Raw genomic sequence first — 18,927 nt, 5'->3', positions numbered from 1 at the left:
CAGACTGTAAGATCTTACATTACTTTTCGAGACTTCGGACTACTCCCATATAAGTCATAATTTTGCATCATATAAGTATATTGCTGCTGGCCGACCCCATAAAGAAGATGCAGACATTCCAGTATATAAGGAGCAGTCAAATGAAAATGAGGCATATGGGAAAAAGTGAGTAAACTCTTTATTATTTCTAAAGTAATCACCTTAACTGTAATACATTTATCCTCCTGTGAGACAAGGCAGTCAATGGCTTCAAGCAAAAGTCTTTGCAGTTGTCTATAGAACCATGATTTTACCCAGGCGTGCACCTTTTCGTCCGAAGCAAATCGACGGCCACGAATCTCTTTCCTCTGGGTTTCAAACACGTGGAATTCGCACGTGGAGAGAACGGGACTGTATGGAAGATGTGTAAGGGATTCTCATCGAAACGCTGCAGTGTAATCGAAACATGTGGCCTGCCTACATATTTTCAAGGTTGTTTGGACTACGCGGCAGTAGTTTCACTTGGAAACCCTGACACATCCATCATGCAACCCAAATCTCTCCCCATGCGATCTACATATTTTTGGATCGCTGAAGAAAGACATTTGTGATCATCGATGAAGAGGTGTACGCTTAGGTACAATCATGGTCTCTTAGACAACAGAAAACATTTTTCCATAAAGGCAGCGACCGTCTTGTCTCAAAATGGGGTAAATCTATTTACAGTTATGTCGATTAATTTTGAAGTAATAAAGAGTTAACTTGCTTTTTTCCATCTCTCTCTTTTTCATGTGACTGACCTTTACAGTTTATTGAGATGGACCTCTAAAGTAAGATAGTTAATATGTTGTCGGTTGGCAGGAGAGCCAACACCGTGTTATTAGAGGAAGCCGAAAGACACGCGTTTTAGCTCACGCAGGCTGGCGTGAGGTCTGGAACAGGACAAGGAAATTAGAATTTAGAAAAACGGACGTAGCTGGTGGAATACTTAACTTTAATCCATTAATGATGAACGTCGCTCTTGACTGTACATTATTCACAATATCAATAGTAACTGAACATGACGCCTTGCTAGGTCGTAGCAAATGACGTAGCTGAAGGCTATGCTAACTATCGTCTCGGCAAATGAGAGCGTATTTTGTCAGTGAACCATCGCTAGCAAAGTCGGTTGTACAACTGGGGCGAGTGCTAGGAAGTCTCTCTAGACCTGCCGTGTGGCGGCGCTCGGTCTGCAATCACTGATAGTGGCGACACGCGGGTCCGACGTATACTAACGGACCGCGGCCGATTTAAAGGCTACCACCTAGCAAGTGTGGTGTCTGGCGGTGACACCACATAATGAAACTGTGCCGCTAAGGCTCTATCACTCGTTAGCGTCGTTTCCCTCAGAATCCGCTTTGATAGTCATTAAAAATGGTTTAAGGAATCTACTCTTATGTTAATTTCATTGACCTGTGTTCTAAAGAGTCGAATATTGACACTGTTCGGAGATTGTAAGACTTGGAGACAATAGGAATCAGCGCTGAACAATAGTCGTTACTGAGTTCAAAGGAGTTAGCACATCTGTCAGAGCTCTGCTTTAGGAAGGCCAGCAGTGAATTGTTTGTTATTCCTGGAATATTTTTATAACAAAGGGAAAAAACAGTTGGGCGCTTTACAAACGCGCCTACGAATAACTAATGTCCTGAGACTCACAAATGTTACGCGCGGTTTGGAGTGCATCAACAGGAGGTATGTTGAGTTTGCTCCCGCTGACGAAGAGACGGTCGTGTTCTCTCTGTCCGTTTCTACTAGTACACAAAGCACCACAAATAACCGCGAACCGCAAAGACTGTCGAGGGTGACACGGTTCACCAGCTTCACGCACAAAGCGAGAAACGCAGCACGACAACGCAGTAGTACCGTCTCTGAACGCAACGACTTGGTCTGCAGTTCCGCTTGGCTGGTGTGTCACTTCCTCGGTGCAAATCTAATGGAATATCTCCGAAGAAATTAGTCCTCCACACGCGCCATCTTCGAACGGGACTCGTAAATAACTGTATGATAACAGTGGTCACGCCTATATCTAAAGACCTTGTAAAAATAACTAGATTTCTCTGGGGCGCTAAAGTCGCGGAATATTTTGAACATTCGGCTGAACGCCATTGTAGGGGTAAGCGTACTGTGTCTTTTAAGGTCACCGAGCGAACATTATTTATTTATTTGCGGAAGTATACAGCATTTGTTAGTCGTAGTTGTACTTGTACACATTCCAGTTTACGTGAAGGAAACTGTTAAAGACTTGCGCAGCTCATAACTGCACAAATAAATTCGATCAATGAACCAATATTACCTTTCATAAGTAAGTGGATATTTTTAGATTTTCTGTATGTCAATGTACTTGCCTGATAAATGTGTCTACAACGTGATAATGTAATGAACTCCGCGCGGGATTAGCCGAGCGGTCTTAGGCGCTGCAGTAATCGACTGTGCGGCTGATCCCGGCGGAGGTTCGAGTCCTCACTCGGGCATGAGTATGTGTGTTTGTCCTTAGGATAATGTAGGTTAAGTAGTGTATAAGCGAAGGAACTGATGGCCTTAGCAGTTAAGTCCCATAAGAATTCACACACATTTGAACATTTTTTGTAATGAACTACAATTTAAATGCAGGTTTCCTGTTTCAGAGCCACAGGTTTTGAAAAACGGTGAAATACTGTCATGGGGGAGGGTTTCCGACAGACAGAAATCAATTTTCTGTGTTATGAACATTTAGATGGTAGTTGTTTACTTGGGAACTACTTAAATTACAGAAGGCTGAAAGATGTTACTGTTCCGTCTATCTTTCGTTTTACAAACCATTTAAAGCAGAATGTAAATAATTTTTGTAAACCGTATGGTCTATCATATTTTATTTTAAGTACGGAACTTTAAAGACACAGAAGTGCAACCCAAAGGAGAACACGCTTATAAGTTTACCGCCACAATGGCCGCTATTCAATTTCTCCGCTGTTCGCCGTAGACCACTTACTGGATTGTAGGGCCTTGGTTATATCATTTACTGCCTTCCCGAAATATTTCAGCTGTGAACCCTTACATGCATTGTTATGATGAACAAAACATAAGAATTCTAGTTTGTTTTAGCCTCTTGGAGATTCAAGTGATGTCGCAGTCTGTAACCGTGCGTTAAAAATATGTACTGTTTCTAACAAGTACGCACAATTATTCACATACTCAAAGAAGCTAATGAAGTAAGATTGTGTTAAAATGTGACTGTGCGAATAACTCCTATCACATGATAAGCAAGTTGCAGCACTCCGATATGAATTTATAAGTGGTATGTCTTTTTCTTTCGTCTCAAATGGCGAATTATTTTTATTCCGAGAGTACGACAACTCTCACTTGCGTTCTATCATAAGCCATCCGCACTTGAAGTGACATTTGTTGGCTGTTAATGCTTTTGAGATCATTGTATTCTCCCAATGTATTGAAGATACTTGTTAGAACCTACAATTAATTACATCCTTATGGGCGAGTCAGCAACTTTTGTTAACAGCAAATAATCAAAGCAGAAAGCACCAATGATGAAGTTATTTGTTCATTCATTAAGAAAATTCTAATTATTTGTGGTTTTCGGATGCAAACATTTATCTCAGCGGATACGGTTGCAAGTGTCTGTAATCTAAAATGCAGGATGAAACTTCCTGGCAGATTAAAGCTGTGTGCCGGACCGAGACTCGAACTCGGGACCTTTGCCTTTCGTGGCAAGTGCTCTACCAAGTGAACTACCCAAGCACGACTCACGCTCACTCATCACAGCTTTACTTCCGCCACTACCTCGTCATCTACCTTCCAAACTTTACAGAAGCTCTCCTGCGAACCTTGCAGAACTAGAACTCCTGACAGAAAGTATACTGCGGAGACATGACTTAGCCACAGCCTGAGGGATGTTTCCAGAATGAAATTTTCACTCTACAGCCGAGTGTGCACTGTTATGAAACTTCCTGGTAGATTAAAACTGTGTGGAAGGTAGGAGACGAGGTACTAGCAGAACTAAAGCTGTGAGGACGAAGCTTGAGTCGTGATTGGGTAGCTCAGTTGGTACAGCACTTGCCCGCGAATGGCAAAGGCCCCGAGTTCGGGTCTCGGTCCGGCACACAGTTGTAATCTGCCAGGAAGTTTCATATCAGCGTACACTCCGCTTCAGAGTGACAATCTCATTCTGGAAACATCCCCCAGGTTGTGGCTAAGCCATGTCACCGCGGTATCCTTCCTTTCAGGAGTGCTAGTTCTGCAAGGTTCGCAGGAGAGCTTCAGTAAAGTTTGGAAGGTAGGAGACGAGGTACTGGCAGAAGTAAAGTTGTGAGGACAGGGTGTGAGTCGTGCTTGGGTAGCTCAGTTGGTTGAGCACTTGCCCGCAAAGGGCAAAGGTTCCGAGTTCGAGTGTCGGTCAGGCACACAGTTTTAATCTGCCAGGAAGTTTCATATCAGCGCACACTTCGCTGCAGAGTGAAAATCTCATTCTACAAATGCAGGATGTTTCCGCTAGAAGTAGATGATTTGAATTTCGTCTATTTATAGACTTGATTCATAACTTATTAGGGAAAATATGAGGTATTTTTTCTTAATTTGCCATATGTTTTGGTTCGTAGTCATCCAAAATTTATATCATGACCCCATGCCTCTACCATGAGTTAGCACATCCTGTACTTCCGCGATCGATGACAACATGTTTCAAAAAGGATATCCAGAAGCTATACAGTCTTTTCTTGTGTATTAATCGGTGAAAGATATCATATACCAAATAATTAATAGTCAATTAATTTCATCTAAGCGTACCGGTTAGTAATATATGTTCTAAGACACATTTGTTTCCCTTTTCTTTCAACCTTGGTAAACAGTGTTTGTTTGCTGATTGATTACTATTGATAGGCAATGCAAAGCGGTCTCCACGTATGTTTAACTAGAGCTGCAGGTGCTGATTAATTAGTCAGCATCCTTCGATGTGAACTCTTTTTCTCTTTACGGCTCACTTTTCGTTTCAGTCATTCTTCTCTGCTTTTCTTAAGTTGTATTCAAAACTATTTTCGTGTGTGTTATAAGCGCAGTGAATGATAAAAGTTAATATTCTAAGAAAATACACGATATGATGATTGAAATATTTCAAAAGATAATTAAAATTATACACACTATTACTGAAGGGCGCTGAAGTATAATGTAACCGCTTGCGCTCCGATGAAAGAACAAAAATATGTTCTAACTGCACATTTCACTTCAATTTTCCCCAATACTTCTAGCATAACACAGGCCTAAATAACAGTCACATTCTCAAACACTTTACGTACTTATCAGGCAAATAACGGCGCACTATTAAGCAGTTCAGTACAACGGGTTTTATCGAGAGTGCTTGAACAAAATGTGTTCCGATAAATGAAATTCTCAGATGAATAGGAGAATGAAGTAATGAAATAATAATAATAGTAATCATGATGATAATAATACTACAGTGTGCTACTTTAGGATTATTTCCGATTGAAGTTCGTGAAAAATAACAAAATTATTTGCACATTCATATGATTGACAACTAGAAGTTCAGCAAAAGTTGTGTTTGACTGAGACTCCAGGTAGGCCGCAGTGTGAGACAGCTAATGCGTTGTGCCTGTGTGTCAGTTGCTGCTCTTGTGCTGCAGTCCCCTCTACACTCTTCAGGATATGTATCCACAGTTGTTCTTCAATTTCTGAGTAGCGTCTTCTGTATTATCATCTGAATAACTAAGTATCCTTCCAAACCCTTGTAAGATAAGTCGGATATATACTCATTTATGGTTTTTAATTACTACACGGCTGAAAACAGAAAAATAATGAATTTAAATTAAAAATGATCCAGGTAATCCAAAAATGTGGGAAATGACGCTGTATTGCGTTGACTAAATATTTCATACATGTGATATCAAAATTAATGGTATCGGAACTTCGGCGTTCCGGTAGACACGGTTAACATGCTTTTCCTTCGTCCGGGTCAGTTTTAGCACATTAAGTTCAATCTCGCTGCTTGCTTGGAAAATTAGTTACTGAAAACCTCTTCAGAAACAAAAGAATAAATTGTTTTAAGATACCGTTCCTAAATTAGAAATAATTTTGTATCATCAATGCCAAAGAATTTTCACATTTCCAGGGTGAGAAAACATTTTCTGTTTTTAATTCTCGTTAAATAAATGTTGCTGTATAATAGTCAGATAATGATATCGTTTTGTTGGGTAATTAAGGTTTTCAATGCTTCCTGTCTTTTTACAGACATTATTAGTTTTATGTATAGTAAAGTTATATATATGTTATTCTCTTGTTTCAAAAATATTTTTATAGGCCTGATTCGGGTAATTAACTTCGGAAATAAATTATTAACACTGTGCGGCCTGACACCAAGTTCGTGTCACAGTCCATAGCTACATCGTAAAACATAAACTACTAGTATATTCACCGATTTGTTGAAAGTTATATTAACCGGTTAAGAAGTTATCTTTTGGCGAAATCTTCAGACAGTCAAATATATTAATAACCCATTGAAGAGAGTAGATAATTTGCTGAAATATATCTGGATGGACGAAAAATTAGTCGACTGAATCCAGCATAATGAGGTATTTTGATATCAACGTTTCCTTACAAGCACGCAAATGAAACGATCTACAGCCTCCAAAAGAATATTCCAAGGAAATTACAGACTCGTCAACATTAATGCCGAAAACAGTGTAACAAGATTTGATCTCATCTTATAAATCCCTTCGTATTTATGTACTGATCGCACACAACTTAAACGGTGTGTGATGGTAGAACAGACACGCCAAAAAATAGACGCCAGCATTAAATGAACAGATATTCGTTCTGTGCTTATAATGTATGTTGGAACGAATTTATCTTCATAAAATTCTGAAATATCAGAGTTTAAACGTGCCAATCTGCTGCAAAATGTGACTAAAAAACTTCCTTTCTCGTGAAGACGATTGCTTGCCTCCCAGTACCCTTCAAGCAGGGCAATATTGGAAACACGAAAGTTGAAGCCGCCACTTGGGCATTCGCCGGGATTTCAATACTATCCTCTGGTCTCAATTCTCTGTAGACTTCATATACCAACCGTTTTATTTTCTTTCTCCTGTTCATGCGTTCTCCTCCTCATCGCGTCGAGTTTCTCCCTCTGGAGCTAGACCGAACTTATTTGCGTTGGTACATCATGACAGAGTTTCTACCTCCGCCTTTTGTCTCTGATGCCAGGCCGGCAGCACCGTGTGTGTGTGTTAGCACGAGCTGAGCTCGTGTACATAAAGGACGGGGCAGGAGATAACGTCTGAGCGCTCTCGTAACACGCAGCTCGCTGTCAAATCACTGCTAGATGCCGGCCTTTGCTTATCATTTCTATCCTCGCCAGCAGACCCTTGGATGAACACAAGCCACTGCGCCCAACTTAATAAGCTTAGTCTCGAATTTCATTCAGTTTCAAAGTTGACCTTGTGGGACGATAGCTGAAAAATAAATAGAAATGTTCAACGAGATCGTTACATGCCCTCATAATCCGGAAAAGTTATGAACTACCTCAGAGTTAATTGGAGTCTTCATAATGTATCTAGAATTATTTTTTTACTGTTATCTTTATCATATGGACGACGTTCGTCCTAATTCAAGTTCATAAGGATGGATAGAGCTTGAAACATACATTTATCACACCACCTAAATTAACAAGTAGCAGTAACGTATGTTAATCGACAGTTTCCACTGCATAATTTTGTTCATACTCATGGAACAGCGTTCGAAAAGCTGGTTAACAAAAAATGTTGTATCTAATAAACAGAACTCTAAAACAGTCTTTAATTACACAGTCATGTTGAAACGAATAAATGGAATACGCGAAATGTACGAAAAACTGTCAGTTGTATAAGGGAATGACGACAATGGAAGTTTGTGCCGGAAGGGGATTCGAGCACGGATTTCCCACTATACGGGAGCGGTCACCTTAATGGCTTCGGCTAATCGTGTACGACTCACAGCCAGACACAAACTTCCATACGCCGTCGCAACCTGTGTTCGTACACATATTACGTAATTCATACAGGTTGTGACGCAGAACGACGACATGTCGTATTTAGCGTTTGGCCGTGAGTTGTGCACAGTTAGCCAAAGCGCTTAAGGCTACCGCTTGCGAAAGTGGGAAATCCCGGTTCGAGTCCCGGACCGGCACAGATTTACGTTGTCGTCATACCCTTATATACCTGATGCTTGTTTGTATTCGTAACTGCAAATACATTTCAGGAACATTGCATCGTTCTCCTTAACATTACAGGCACTGCAACATCGAATAGATGAAAGTTATGAGGATGGAAAAAGAATGCTCCTCTTGTCACGTGAGAAGTGTCTGGTAACGTTTCAGACATTTAATGCTTATCGGTGTGACAGCCGATCGCCGAGTTGAAAATACGTGTGATATCGATACATTTCACAGTGGTGAGATCAAGGAGATGGAACTCGGGGGAATTTCGATTTACGAAGTCGTATGGGCACAGCACATACACGTGCCGCCATTTTGAATATGTATGAGGAGCAATCAAAAACTTTCCGTTCGAAGGCCATACGGTCCAGAATCGTTATGCCAATCAGACAAAATCGCCCAGAGTATTAAGGCAATCTCCTACAGACGCACCAGGTTGAAAATAGCCGTTTGGCAAAACACATTGTCCTTGTGCATGAGGAAACCGAAGACGTGATTATCGCATAGGGAGAGATCAGAACTATATAAGCGGGTGCTCGCGTGTCTCCCACTTGAGTTGACGTAACTTCAGCGTTAGGACATTTGCGGTATGGGTGTAAGTAGGCAGTTTATGTTTTCTCTATGTAAGTAGGCTGTTTATGTTTTCTCTATGTAAGTAGGCTGTTTATGTTTTCTCTATGTAAGTAGGCTGTTTATGTTTTCTTACTGGCAACGTTACGTAGCGCTCTGTATGAAAATCACTTCACTGGCTGTGCTGTGTGCAGTCTGTGGCTAGTTTGCATTGTTGTCTGCCATTGTAGTGTTAGGCAGCGGCAGCTGGATGTGAACAGCGCGTAGCGTTGCGCAGTTAGAGGTGAGCCGCCAGCAGTGGTGGATGTGAGGAGAGAGATGGCGGAGTTTTGAAATTACATATATTATGACTTTTGATGATATTAAGGTAAATACAGGGTTTGTTCTCTATTAAAATCTTTCATTTGCTAACTATCCCTATTAGTAGTTAGTGCCTTCAGTAGTCTGAATCTTTTATTTAGCTGGCAGTAGTGGCGCTCGCTGTATTGCAGTAGTTCCAGTAATGAAGATTTTTGTGAGGTAAGTTATTTGTGAAAGGTATAGTTTAATGTTACTCAGGGCCATTCCTTTGCAGGGATCTTTGATAGTCAGACTGCGTTGCGCTAAAAACATTGTGTGTCAGTTTAAGCACAGTTTTGTATAAATTGTTCTAAAGGGGACGTTTCATATGTCGACCCTTAGCCTAGGATACCTCACTGGAATCTTCTGATTTTTTCTTGTAGTTTGTGTATTTAGTGTAGCTTTTGTTTATTGCTAGCGCGTAATTGTAGAGAGAATCTCCTTTGTAGTTGCAGTCTTTCATTGTTGTACTGTAAAACAGTTGTGGCATGCATGTAGATTTGCACCAAGTATTTCGCAGCTGCGCTTGTAATTAACTACATATTATTTTCAGTGCTATGTTAATGTGTTCTCTTATTTTTGCTATTCAAATTGTGCTTTTCTGTGTTATCGTGTGAAATATTGTGACAATAATGGCGTGTGAAAAACGTAACACTCGGCTCCAAAGTAAACTGAGAAATAATAGTGACGACGAGCGTAGCTTATCAGCACCACTGGGTAGTGAATTAACAGACATTCGAAGTAGTAATTTGGTAACTGTGCATAGGGATATGGAGCGGGCGGCAAATAATGGTGTAGACAGTCAAACAGGTAGTGAACAGGGAAGCATTATCGATCGATCGCTCGGCAACAGCTCGCCTCAGGAATCCGAAATGATAGGACACAATTTTGCAAATACTGTAGATTCAGGTTTTGCGTCCTCACCGTTTTCTCAAATAACTCAAGACACATTTTCTGCTTGTCAAAATGTGAATGTTGCTGGTGCAAATGCACTGCCGAAAAGCGTAGAGGAACAGATTCCAGACACTAATGCATTGTTATTACAATTAATGCAACAAATGGGACAAAATCTTCAAAAGTTAGACACAATGGAACAGAATCTTCAAAAGTTAGACACAATGGAACAAAATCAGAGACAAACACAGCAAAAGCTGCAAAAGTTAGACACAATGGAACAAAATCTTCGGAAGTTAGACACCACACTTGAACAAACACGTGAAGATTTAACTACTGAGTTACATTACATTGAATCGGAATGTCAGAAAGTCTGTAATGACGTAAAAACACAAATTTGTGAGCATTTTCAGCCTATTTTTTCGCGGCATGAAAATGCATTACAGAATCACGAAGCAGCCATAAAAGAGCTGCAAACCATTGTTCATGAAAATCATGAGACCTTGTGGGCTAAAATTGACTCAGTTGCATCTACCGATTCGGTTACGCAACTGGCAAAAACTCAGGAAAATTTAAAGGACACAGTAGATACGATTTCAACACAAATGGACACTCTGAAACTTGGTTCAGAAAAACACACTGAGGAAATGTGTTCACTATCGGAGAAAGTAGCCGAACTTTCGGATCAGGTCACTAACTTATCTACAAAGGTAGATGATGATCTGAATGACACAAGACCCGTAGCCTTCACTGACACAGAAGAGTATGAACAAATAAGAAAATTCAAACAAAATCAAAATCAAATCAATACACAGTACAAAAGAGAAATCCGGGAAGTACAAGATCAGTTGACACAGGTAATACAAGAATTACGTATTTCAGAGGACACTCGCGCCCCAATACGGGAAGAGGGACATAGAAATACGGAACAGCCACAAAATAATAACACAGGACACTTCGGAAATTATGAAGGAAATTGGCAAGGTACACCGAATTTTGAGATGGAACCGCCAAAACGACGTAACAATGACCGACATGCGACTCGCCGACACGATGATTTTAACTATAAGCTGTTCATTACTACACGTAAATTCAAAACGTTTAAGAACTCTGCCAACGACATTCATCCACAAGCATGGCTCCATCAATTCTCTCATTGTTTTCCTCCCAACTGGTCATTGGAGCACAGATTAGAATTTATGTGTGGCTACTTGGAGAATGAACCAGCTGTAAGAATGCGATCGGTCATTCACGATTGCCACAGTGAAGGAGAATTTTACCATACCTTCCTCTCAGCATATTGGTCTCAAGCCACACAAGACCGAGTAAAACATGGCATCATAATGATGAAACATTTCGAACAATCTGAATTTTCCAGTCTTGTCAAATATTTTGAATACATGTTGCACAAGAATCAGTACCTGTCAAACCCATACAGCCCCTCAGAACTCATCCGCATTTGCTTAATCAAATTACCTGAACATTTACGGCATATTATTTTAGCAGGACGTTGCAAAGACGACATTGAAGCTTTTCAGGGACTCTTACAAGAATTATAAATTGACACAGACAGTCGTGGGATGCGAAAACAGGAAAACAATCACTACAGGTCACATCCGTCACAATTCCGTGACGACAGAAACAATAACTGGACACGACAAGCCTATTCTTACAACGTAAATCGTGACCAAAAGAGACACCACCTGTATGACAACCACTGGCAGAGTAATAGTTACAGAGAAAGATCGCATTTCCGTAGTAATGAATATGACAGAGATGACCATAGAAACAGACAATATGGCAATCAGAACAATTATTATCAAGGGAGACGGAACAACTTCAGATGCAACGGTCCACCGTGCAGTTACGATTCTGGGAGAAATTCTCCACCACATGACCGACAAAACAGAAACTATGTAAACTACCGACAAAACGACAGATCTGAATTCCATCAGAACTGGCGAACTTCAAACAGGGTAGAGCCTTCTCGTCACGGTGAATTTGTGGAAGTTAGGTCTCCAAATCCCAATAACGACGCGCACCAACAAAGAAACAGACAATGACTCGCACCGCAGGCAGCCACCTGTGCCCGCTGGCTCAGGGAAAAATAACATTGACGCTAACCTTGAGCAAAATTCCAGTATTCTTTACCGACGTATACCACATGATAATTGCGTTAAAGTTGAAACTCTGCGTACTAGGAAGAGCAAAGGGTTGCACCACATTTCACATGTGAAACCATTTATTGAAAGATAATCTGCTTTTTAACTTAGTCTTTGCAATTTTCACTTCACGCTACTTGTACAATTTGTCACACTGAGAAACTGTTAACATGCAACAATGTTTTGAAGTTCAATATCCACTCAAGAACCAAGAGAACTTATTTAAACAGAAATTACGAATGCATTGTTATTGCGAACATACGACACAGTGTTACTGTGTGTGTACATTCTTGCTTCAGGGGGGTACATGCCTACTTTGTGTACCATGTGTTTGGCAAGCACAAGGAGCCCTAGCTAATATGGTATTTGCTTATACAATTTTACACATTGGTACCATATTCCTCTAACACATAAATTACATAGCTATCTGATCGTTTAACTGAGACAAACTTTTTTACTACGTCAGTGACACATATTTACGTAATTACACCGTTGGATAACTTCACACTTACGAAATTGTATTTTGTCTGTACTGTGTGAACTCTTCATATTTTTTCGGAACCATTGTGATACTATGAGAGCTTTGAATGATGTATTTGGTATGAGATCATGATTTTTAAAGTACGTTTGAGGCAGATGACACTATTGAAATGCGCAGAGAATATTTTTTATGGTTTGAAATTATTACAGAAAGCTACGACTTTTTTGAGATTTGACTGAGGTGTTATGATGTTATTTTTACGACGACGATGTGTATTATGCAGTTGAGGTATGTTTATGTCAATAAGATGATGCTACCATATATGAGGAATGTGATTACGTGTTTATATGTATATGAATAATGAATAGAAGTTAGGGACTCTTCACTTGTGAAAAAGGATGTTGGAAACCAAGAATCGTACTTTAAGAGTTATGAAATGTGTGTAAATGCGTGAATGTATCACAATGCCGGCGAAAATTTTTTGGACACTGTTATATTCATAGGATTTTGTTTCTGCACATTTGTAACGTAAATTTTCGACCTGTGAAATTTTCATATGAGACTGTCACTGTAGCGGAAACTGGTGTCTTAAATATTTCCGTAAGAAAGTTAGGTGACCACCTGCACGTGCGTCGTGGGCACCCAGGTGTGTCCGACGCCTGGAGAACAAGCCATTAGAGTGCGTGCCTTTCCAGAGGCACAGGTAAAAAAAAAAAAAAAAGGGAGACCATTATCCTCGCTATTGACATTTCCTTGTTGAAAGCATACTGTGGAGCTTGTAATTTATGATATTTACTAGAATGCCTAATGAAATGATTAGAAACATCTTACATCTATTGTCTTTGTAGTTAAGAGATTGCTCATTTTGTTTAATATTTGGTTTCCAGCTGTGTTGCAGCATTAGTTTTATAAAATGAAATGCATTTGCTAATGTGAACACTTTCTGTCAGCAGATCTATTAAATAATAATTTTGTAATCCACATTCTTTAAAAAAGGAAGACTTGGAAAGGAAAGAACAATAAGAAGGGACTAGTAACAGTAACTTGACACATAATTTTCTTTTCAAGTACATGGTAATATTTTTTTTTACAATAAGTTGTTGTGGTGCACCACTTTAATTACATAGACATTAAGATGACCACTTTAATTACATAGACATTAAGATGTGAATAGACATTTCCCTTGTCTGCATTGTTGTTTTTACTGTAATATTTTTTCTGCTTGAGCTATGTCATGTCTACGTATAAGTTGTTATTGAATTTGACTTTATATTATTCTGTTAAGCCAGTTTTACTAATGCTTTAGTTTTCTTGTTTGCTGCACAGTGCCCTATATTAGTTGTAATTTATGCTGCTTGCTTTGCCTTTTGTATTTTTTGTCATTGCTGTTTGTGTTAATCGTTTCGCGCTACTGCATTGCCTCGTCCCTTGGTTTAGCATCTGAGCTCAGTAGATTTAAGTTAGCTTAAGAAGGGGTAGACTATATAAGAAACTAACTATGATGAATTGGAAGAAATGCATTAAGAAGCTATAAGAAAATAGTTTGGCCAACAAAAGTAGTGCACAGTGGAGAAAAACTATTTTTGAAAGAGGATGTGAACAGAATACAGAAAGCATGCTTGGATAGGATTTTTTTGGTGGAAACAAATGTTGAAATAAGACGAAAGATCTATCGAATGAATTTGTGGGGTGGACTGCAGTACCAAATGTTACACTGAAAACAAACCCTGTCCTTTCCTTTTGTGTTATCCCACTATGTGTTTGTGTACCCTTGTGTATTTGTTTTCTTCCTGTCTCTGTGTAGTTTCATAGAATTTTTTTTCTTTTAATATTAAGCTACATTCACTATGATGAGGAATACTGTTATCCTCAAATATAATTGGCATTAATAATATGTTATTGCTTAGACATTATTTATTCTGTTTTGTTTTAATGCTCATGTGTGAAGTTGATGTTTCAATAATTATTCTGATCTTTTATGTATGTACTCATGTCATAATTCCTGTAACACTGATGTATATGTTTATTTATATTCTGTTGTAAAGCGTATACTACAAATGTTATCTGTATTGTTATGTTTTTAATTATGTATTTTGTACCTTTGTCATTGTATTCTTATGTTATAAACTTGTAATTGACAGCAGTTCATCAAATTAAGTAACTTGTAAGTTCCATTTCACTGCACACGTTTCTGTTGGTCATAGTATATGGAGAAGTAGGGACTGATAGTGTTTGCACGTGTGTTAATAATTCAGCAAGGGACTGGTTAACAGCATTGCTGGTTCTAAGGACAATTAGAAAAAAAAAACTTTGTGAGTGCATGAGTGGTGGTTTATGGACTTGCTCTATTATCCGCAAGACTCTTCAATGGTGATTGTGCACCTGCACAGTCGCAACGGATGGCTGCTAGCCATCTCTACCAGGACTACAGTGGGCATGTCCACAATTTCTACAAGGACTACAGTGGGTCTGCATCTTCGATGGCCCACCAATACCATTATTTCTACAAGGACTGCAGTGCGTATGCACCTCTGGTGGCCCACCAATACCATACTCTCTACCAGGACTACAGTGGGTCTGCTATGTGATGACCTACCTACCAATCTTCTTCAAAACGTCGAATGACTCTGCTGTGGGTTTGCTCTGTTGTGGCCCATTACCTGTCTGCATGTCAAGAGTCAGCACTGTCTTTCCGTTGGAAGGACACCACTACTTCTTCAAGACTGCATGGAAATCCACTACTTCTGTGTGCATTGTCTTTTACTGCTCACACTTTGATAAAAGAAACGGCAGTTTTACTGTGATGAACAATCTGGACTGTCTTTATGGACTGTGAGAAAATTTTAGCTTTTGACCAACATTGTATCAATAAGTGTGTGCATTTGATTTCTTTGTTATTGTACTTCTGAAAAATTTTATCAAATCATTATTGGCCACTGCCCTAAAAAATTTGTAAAATTTTTTGTGGGGAGCATGGGGGCTATGTAAGTAGGCTGTTTATGTTTTCTCTATGTAAGCAGGCTGTTTATGTTTTCTCTATGTAAGTAGGCTGTTTATGTTTTCTCTATGTAAGTAGGCTGTTTATGTTTTCTCTATGTAAGTAGGCTGTTTATGTTTTCTTGCTGGCAACGTTACGTAGCGCTCTGTATGAAAATCACTTCACTGGCTGTGCTGTGTGCAGTCTGTTTCTAGTTTGCATTGTTGTCTGCCATTGTAGTGTTAGGCAGCGGCAGCTGGATGTGAACAGCGCGTAGCGTTGCACAGTTAGAGGTGAGCCGCCAGCAGTGGTGGATGTGAGGAGAGAGATGGCGGAGTTTTGAAATTACATATATTATGACTTTTGATGATATTAAGGTAAATACAGGGTTTGTTCTCTATTAAAATCTTTCATTTGCTAACTATCCCTATTAGTAGTTAGTGCCTTCAGTAGTTTGAATCTTTTATTTAGCTGGCAGTAGTGGCGCTCGCTGTATTGCAGTAGTTCCAGTAATGAAGATTTTTGTGAGGTAAGTTATTTGTGAAAGGTATAGTTTAATGTTACTCAGGGCCATTCCTTAGCAGGGATCTTTGATAGTCAGATTGCGTTGCGCTAAAAACATTGTGTGTCAGTTTAAGCACAGTCTTGTATAAATTGTTCTAAAGGGGACGTTTCATGGGGACGTACGTTACTACGAAGCAGCGTATATAGGGCGGGTGCTCGCGTGTCTAACACTTGAGTTGACGTAACTTCAGCGTTAGGACATTTGCGGTATGGGGACGTACGTTACCACGAAGCAGCGACACCCCCTGTCACACAGTACTTGGCGCACCGCCCACAAAGGTGATTTTCGACAAATATGCTGTCCCATATACATTCTTTATTTTCCAATTGGTGTCTACAGTTGTAATTACACAGATTATCTCCACGTAATAAATTTTCATGCTCTTCACTGGTATGCATCCGCATTTCGAATGGTTCAAATGGCTCTGAGCACTATGGAACTTAACTTCTGAGGTCATCACTCCTCTAGAACTTAGAACTACTTAAACCTAAGTAACCTAAGGACATCACACACATCCATGCCCGAGGCAGGATTCGAACCTGTGACCGTAGCGGTCGCGCCGTTCCAGACTGCGGAAGCCGGATTTCATCGCACCGACGACATTGTTTTACGGCAGTGCAATTGGCCGTCACCTTCAGGTGAGACTGAAGGTGCCTAATCACGCCGGGACTGAGGTAACATCAGATTCGGCGCGTACTTTACACCCTGGGAACAGACCGCTGCGCGTGCGCGAGAAGAAATAGAGCTGCCGTCTGCAAATCTTCTAATGAAAGGAAGGACATTAGGTAACTGAGGGAAGGTAAAGTTCTTTTAGTTACTCCTGCAGATAAAGGCAGTACCACTATTCCTTTCTCTCGTGAAGATTATTTGGCAAAAATGGCCTGTTTATTGGTGGATTCTGCATACTATAAACTGCGGAGCGATCCTACAAACGAGATAAAGCGGAAGACCATCTCACTTATTAAGAAGAGCTTCTTACCTGAGGAAATTAAAAAACCTCATCCAGGGGCGGTGGTACCACCGAGGTTGTATGGTTTACCCAAGGTTCATGAACCTTGAACTCCCTTTCGTTCGACCTTCAGCAATTTGGGTGCTCTTACTTGTGAATATCATAAATCCAACTAGACCGATTTTATTCAACGCTTGAAATCTCTTTGCCTAGGAACATCTGACCCTCTGGTTGGTTTTTATGTTGCTTCATTTTTTACTAAGATACCTTTGGGGGAGTTCTGGTTGCTGATTGGTCAGCTTTTGGATGATGAAACTACTGAGCTGTGTCCCTACGTATTGGCATCAACATATTTTTATTTAATGATATATGTTCTGAACAAACTGACGGTGTGGCAATGGAAAGTCTACTTTCCCCTATTGTCGCTAATTTTTACATGGAATATTTTGAAGATACCGTACTCAGTACTTCTTCTCTTAAACCTGCAGGTTTTGTGCGATACGTGGTCGATACTTTTATCATTTGGCTCTTGGATTTGAAGTTATTCACCCGTTTTTAGATCATTTTAACTGCCTTCATCCATACACCAAATTTTCGATGGAAATTGAAAAAGATGGCAAGTTACCTTTTTAAGTGTTTTAGTGCACAAAAAAGAAAATGGGTCTTTGAAACGCAGTGTATACAGTACAACTACGCATACCCTTCGCTGCCTCCATGCTACTAGTTTTCATCCACCAAATCGACGCATAGGAGTTTTACGTACACTGGTCAAAAGAGGTTACGCTATTTTGGGTTCGGATAACTTGACGCAGGAACTGGAATATCTTAAAGTTGTTTTCAGGCAAAATTGATATACTGACCATCAAACTGTTCTTGATTTCCAATTTTTACCACCATGTGAATCGACAATGGAACCTTGTAACTGATTTACAAGGTTCCATTGTACTCCCCTTTCCGGGGAGTATTTCATCGAAAATTTCACGAATTTCCAGTAAATACGATGTGAAAAGTCTCCTTTCACTAAAATTAGATCCCTTCTTCTATGTGTTAAAGATGATTTGAGATAGAGGAAGTCTAAAGTATAAAAAATTCCCTGTTATTGCGGAAAGGCTTATATTGGACAGACTATTCCTACGGTTCATGACCAAAGTGTGGAACATTCACGTCACACACGTTTGCTGCAGCCTGAAAAATCTGCCGTCGCTGGACATTGTCTCAATGAAAGGCATAAAATATCATTTAAAGAGACGTAAATTATTGCTTCAGTTTCCCGTTACTGGACTGTGCACTTAATAAATCCATCGAAATAAGATTATACGACGACATTATTAATAGAGGTAAAGGTTTTTCCTTAAGCAAGACGTGGAATTCTGTTTTATTAGGTATAAAACAACAACGGTCTGGTTTTCGGTCGGCTGCATCTCAATTTTCGATTCATCGGTTTTGTTAGTCTCTACCACCGCCAGCGCTTCAATTCTTTGCTTCGCAGACCCATCCACCACTTCTCACGCACACGCAGCGGCTTGTTCCCGCGGTATAAAGGTGACGCCTTATGTGATTTTACCTCAGTTCCTGCGTGACTGTCGGCCTGATACCTCACTTTAAGTTACCGGCCAGTTGGACCGTCCAAACATCGTGTTGTCAGGACTAAGAAATCCATCTGCATACCAGTGAAGTGCGCCAACACTGTCTGTAAGTGTTTGTTCTTCGGCAGCCAAAAAAAGAATGCCAACACGTTGGTCCTGTTTGGACACATTTTATAATAATGTCACCATAGTTCA

This window comes from Schistocerca cancellata, chromosome 4, assembly GCF_023864275.1.
Source record: "Schistocerca cancellata isolate TAMUIC-IGC-003103 chromosome 4, iqSchCanc2.1, whole genome shotgun sequence".
Classification (NCBI taxonomy): Eukaryota; Metazoa; Arthropoda; class Insecta; order Orthoptera; family Acrididae; genus Schistocerca; species Schistocerca cancellata.
The sequence above is the reverse complement of the archived record's forward strand: the minus strand, read 5'-3'. Positions refer to the sequence as shown.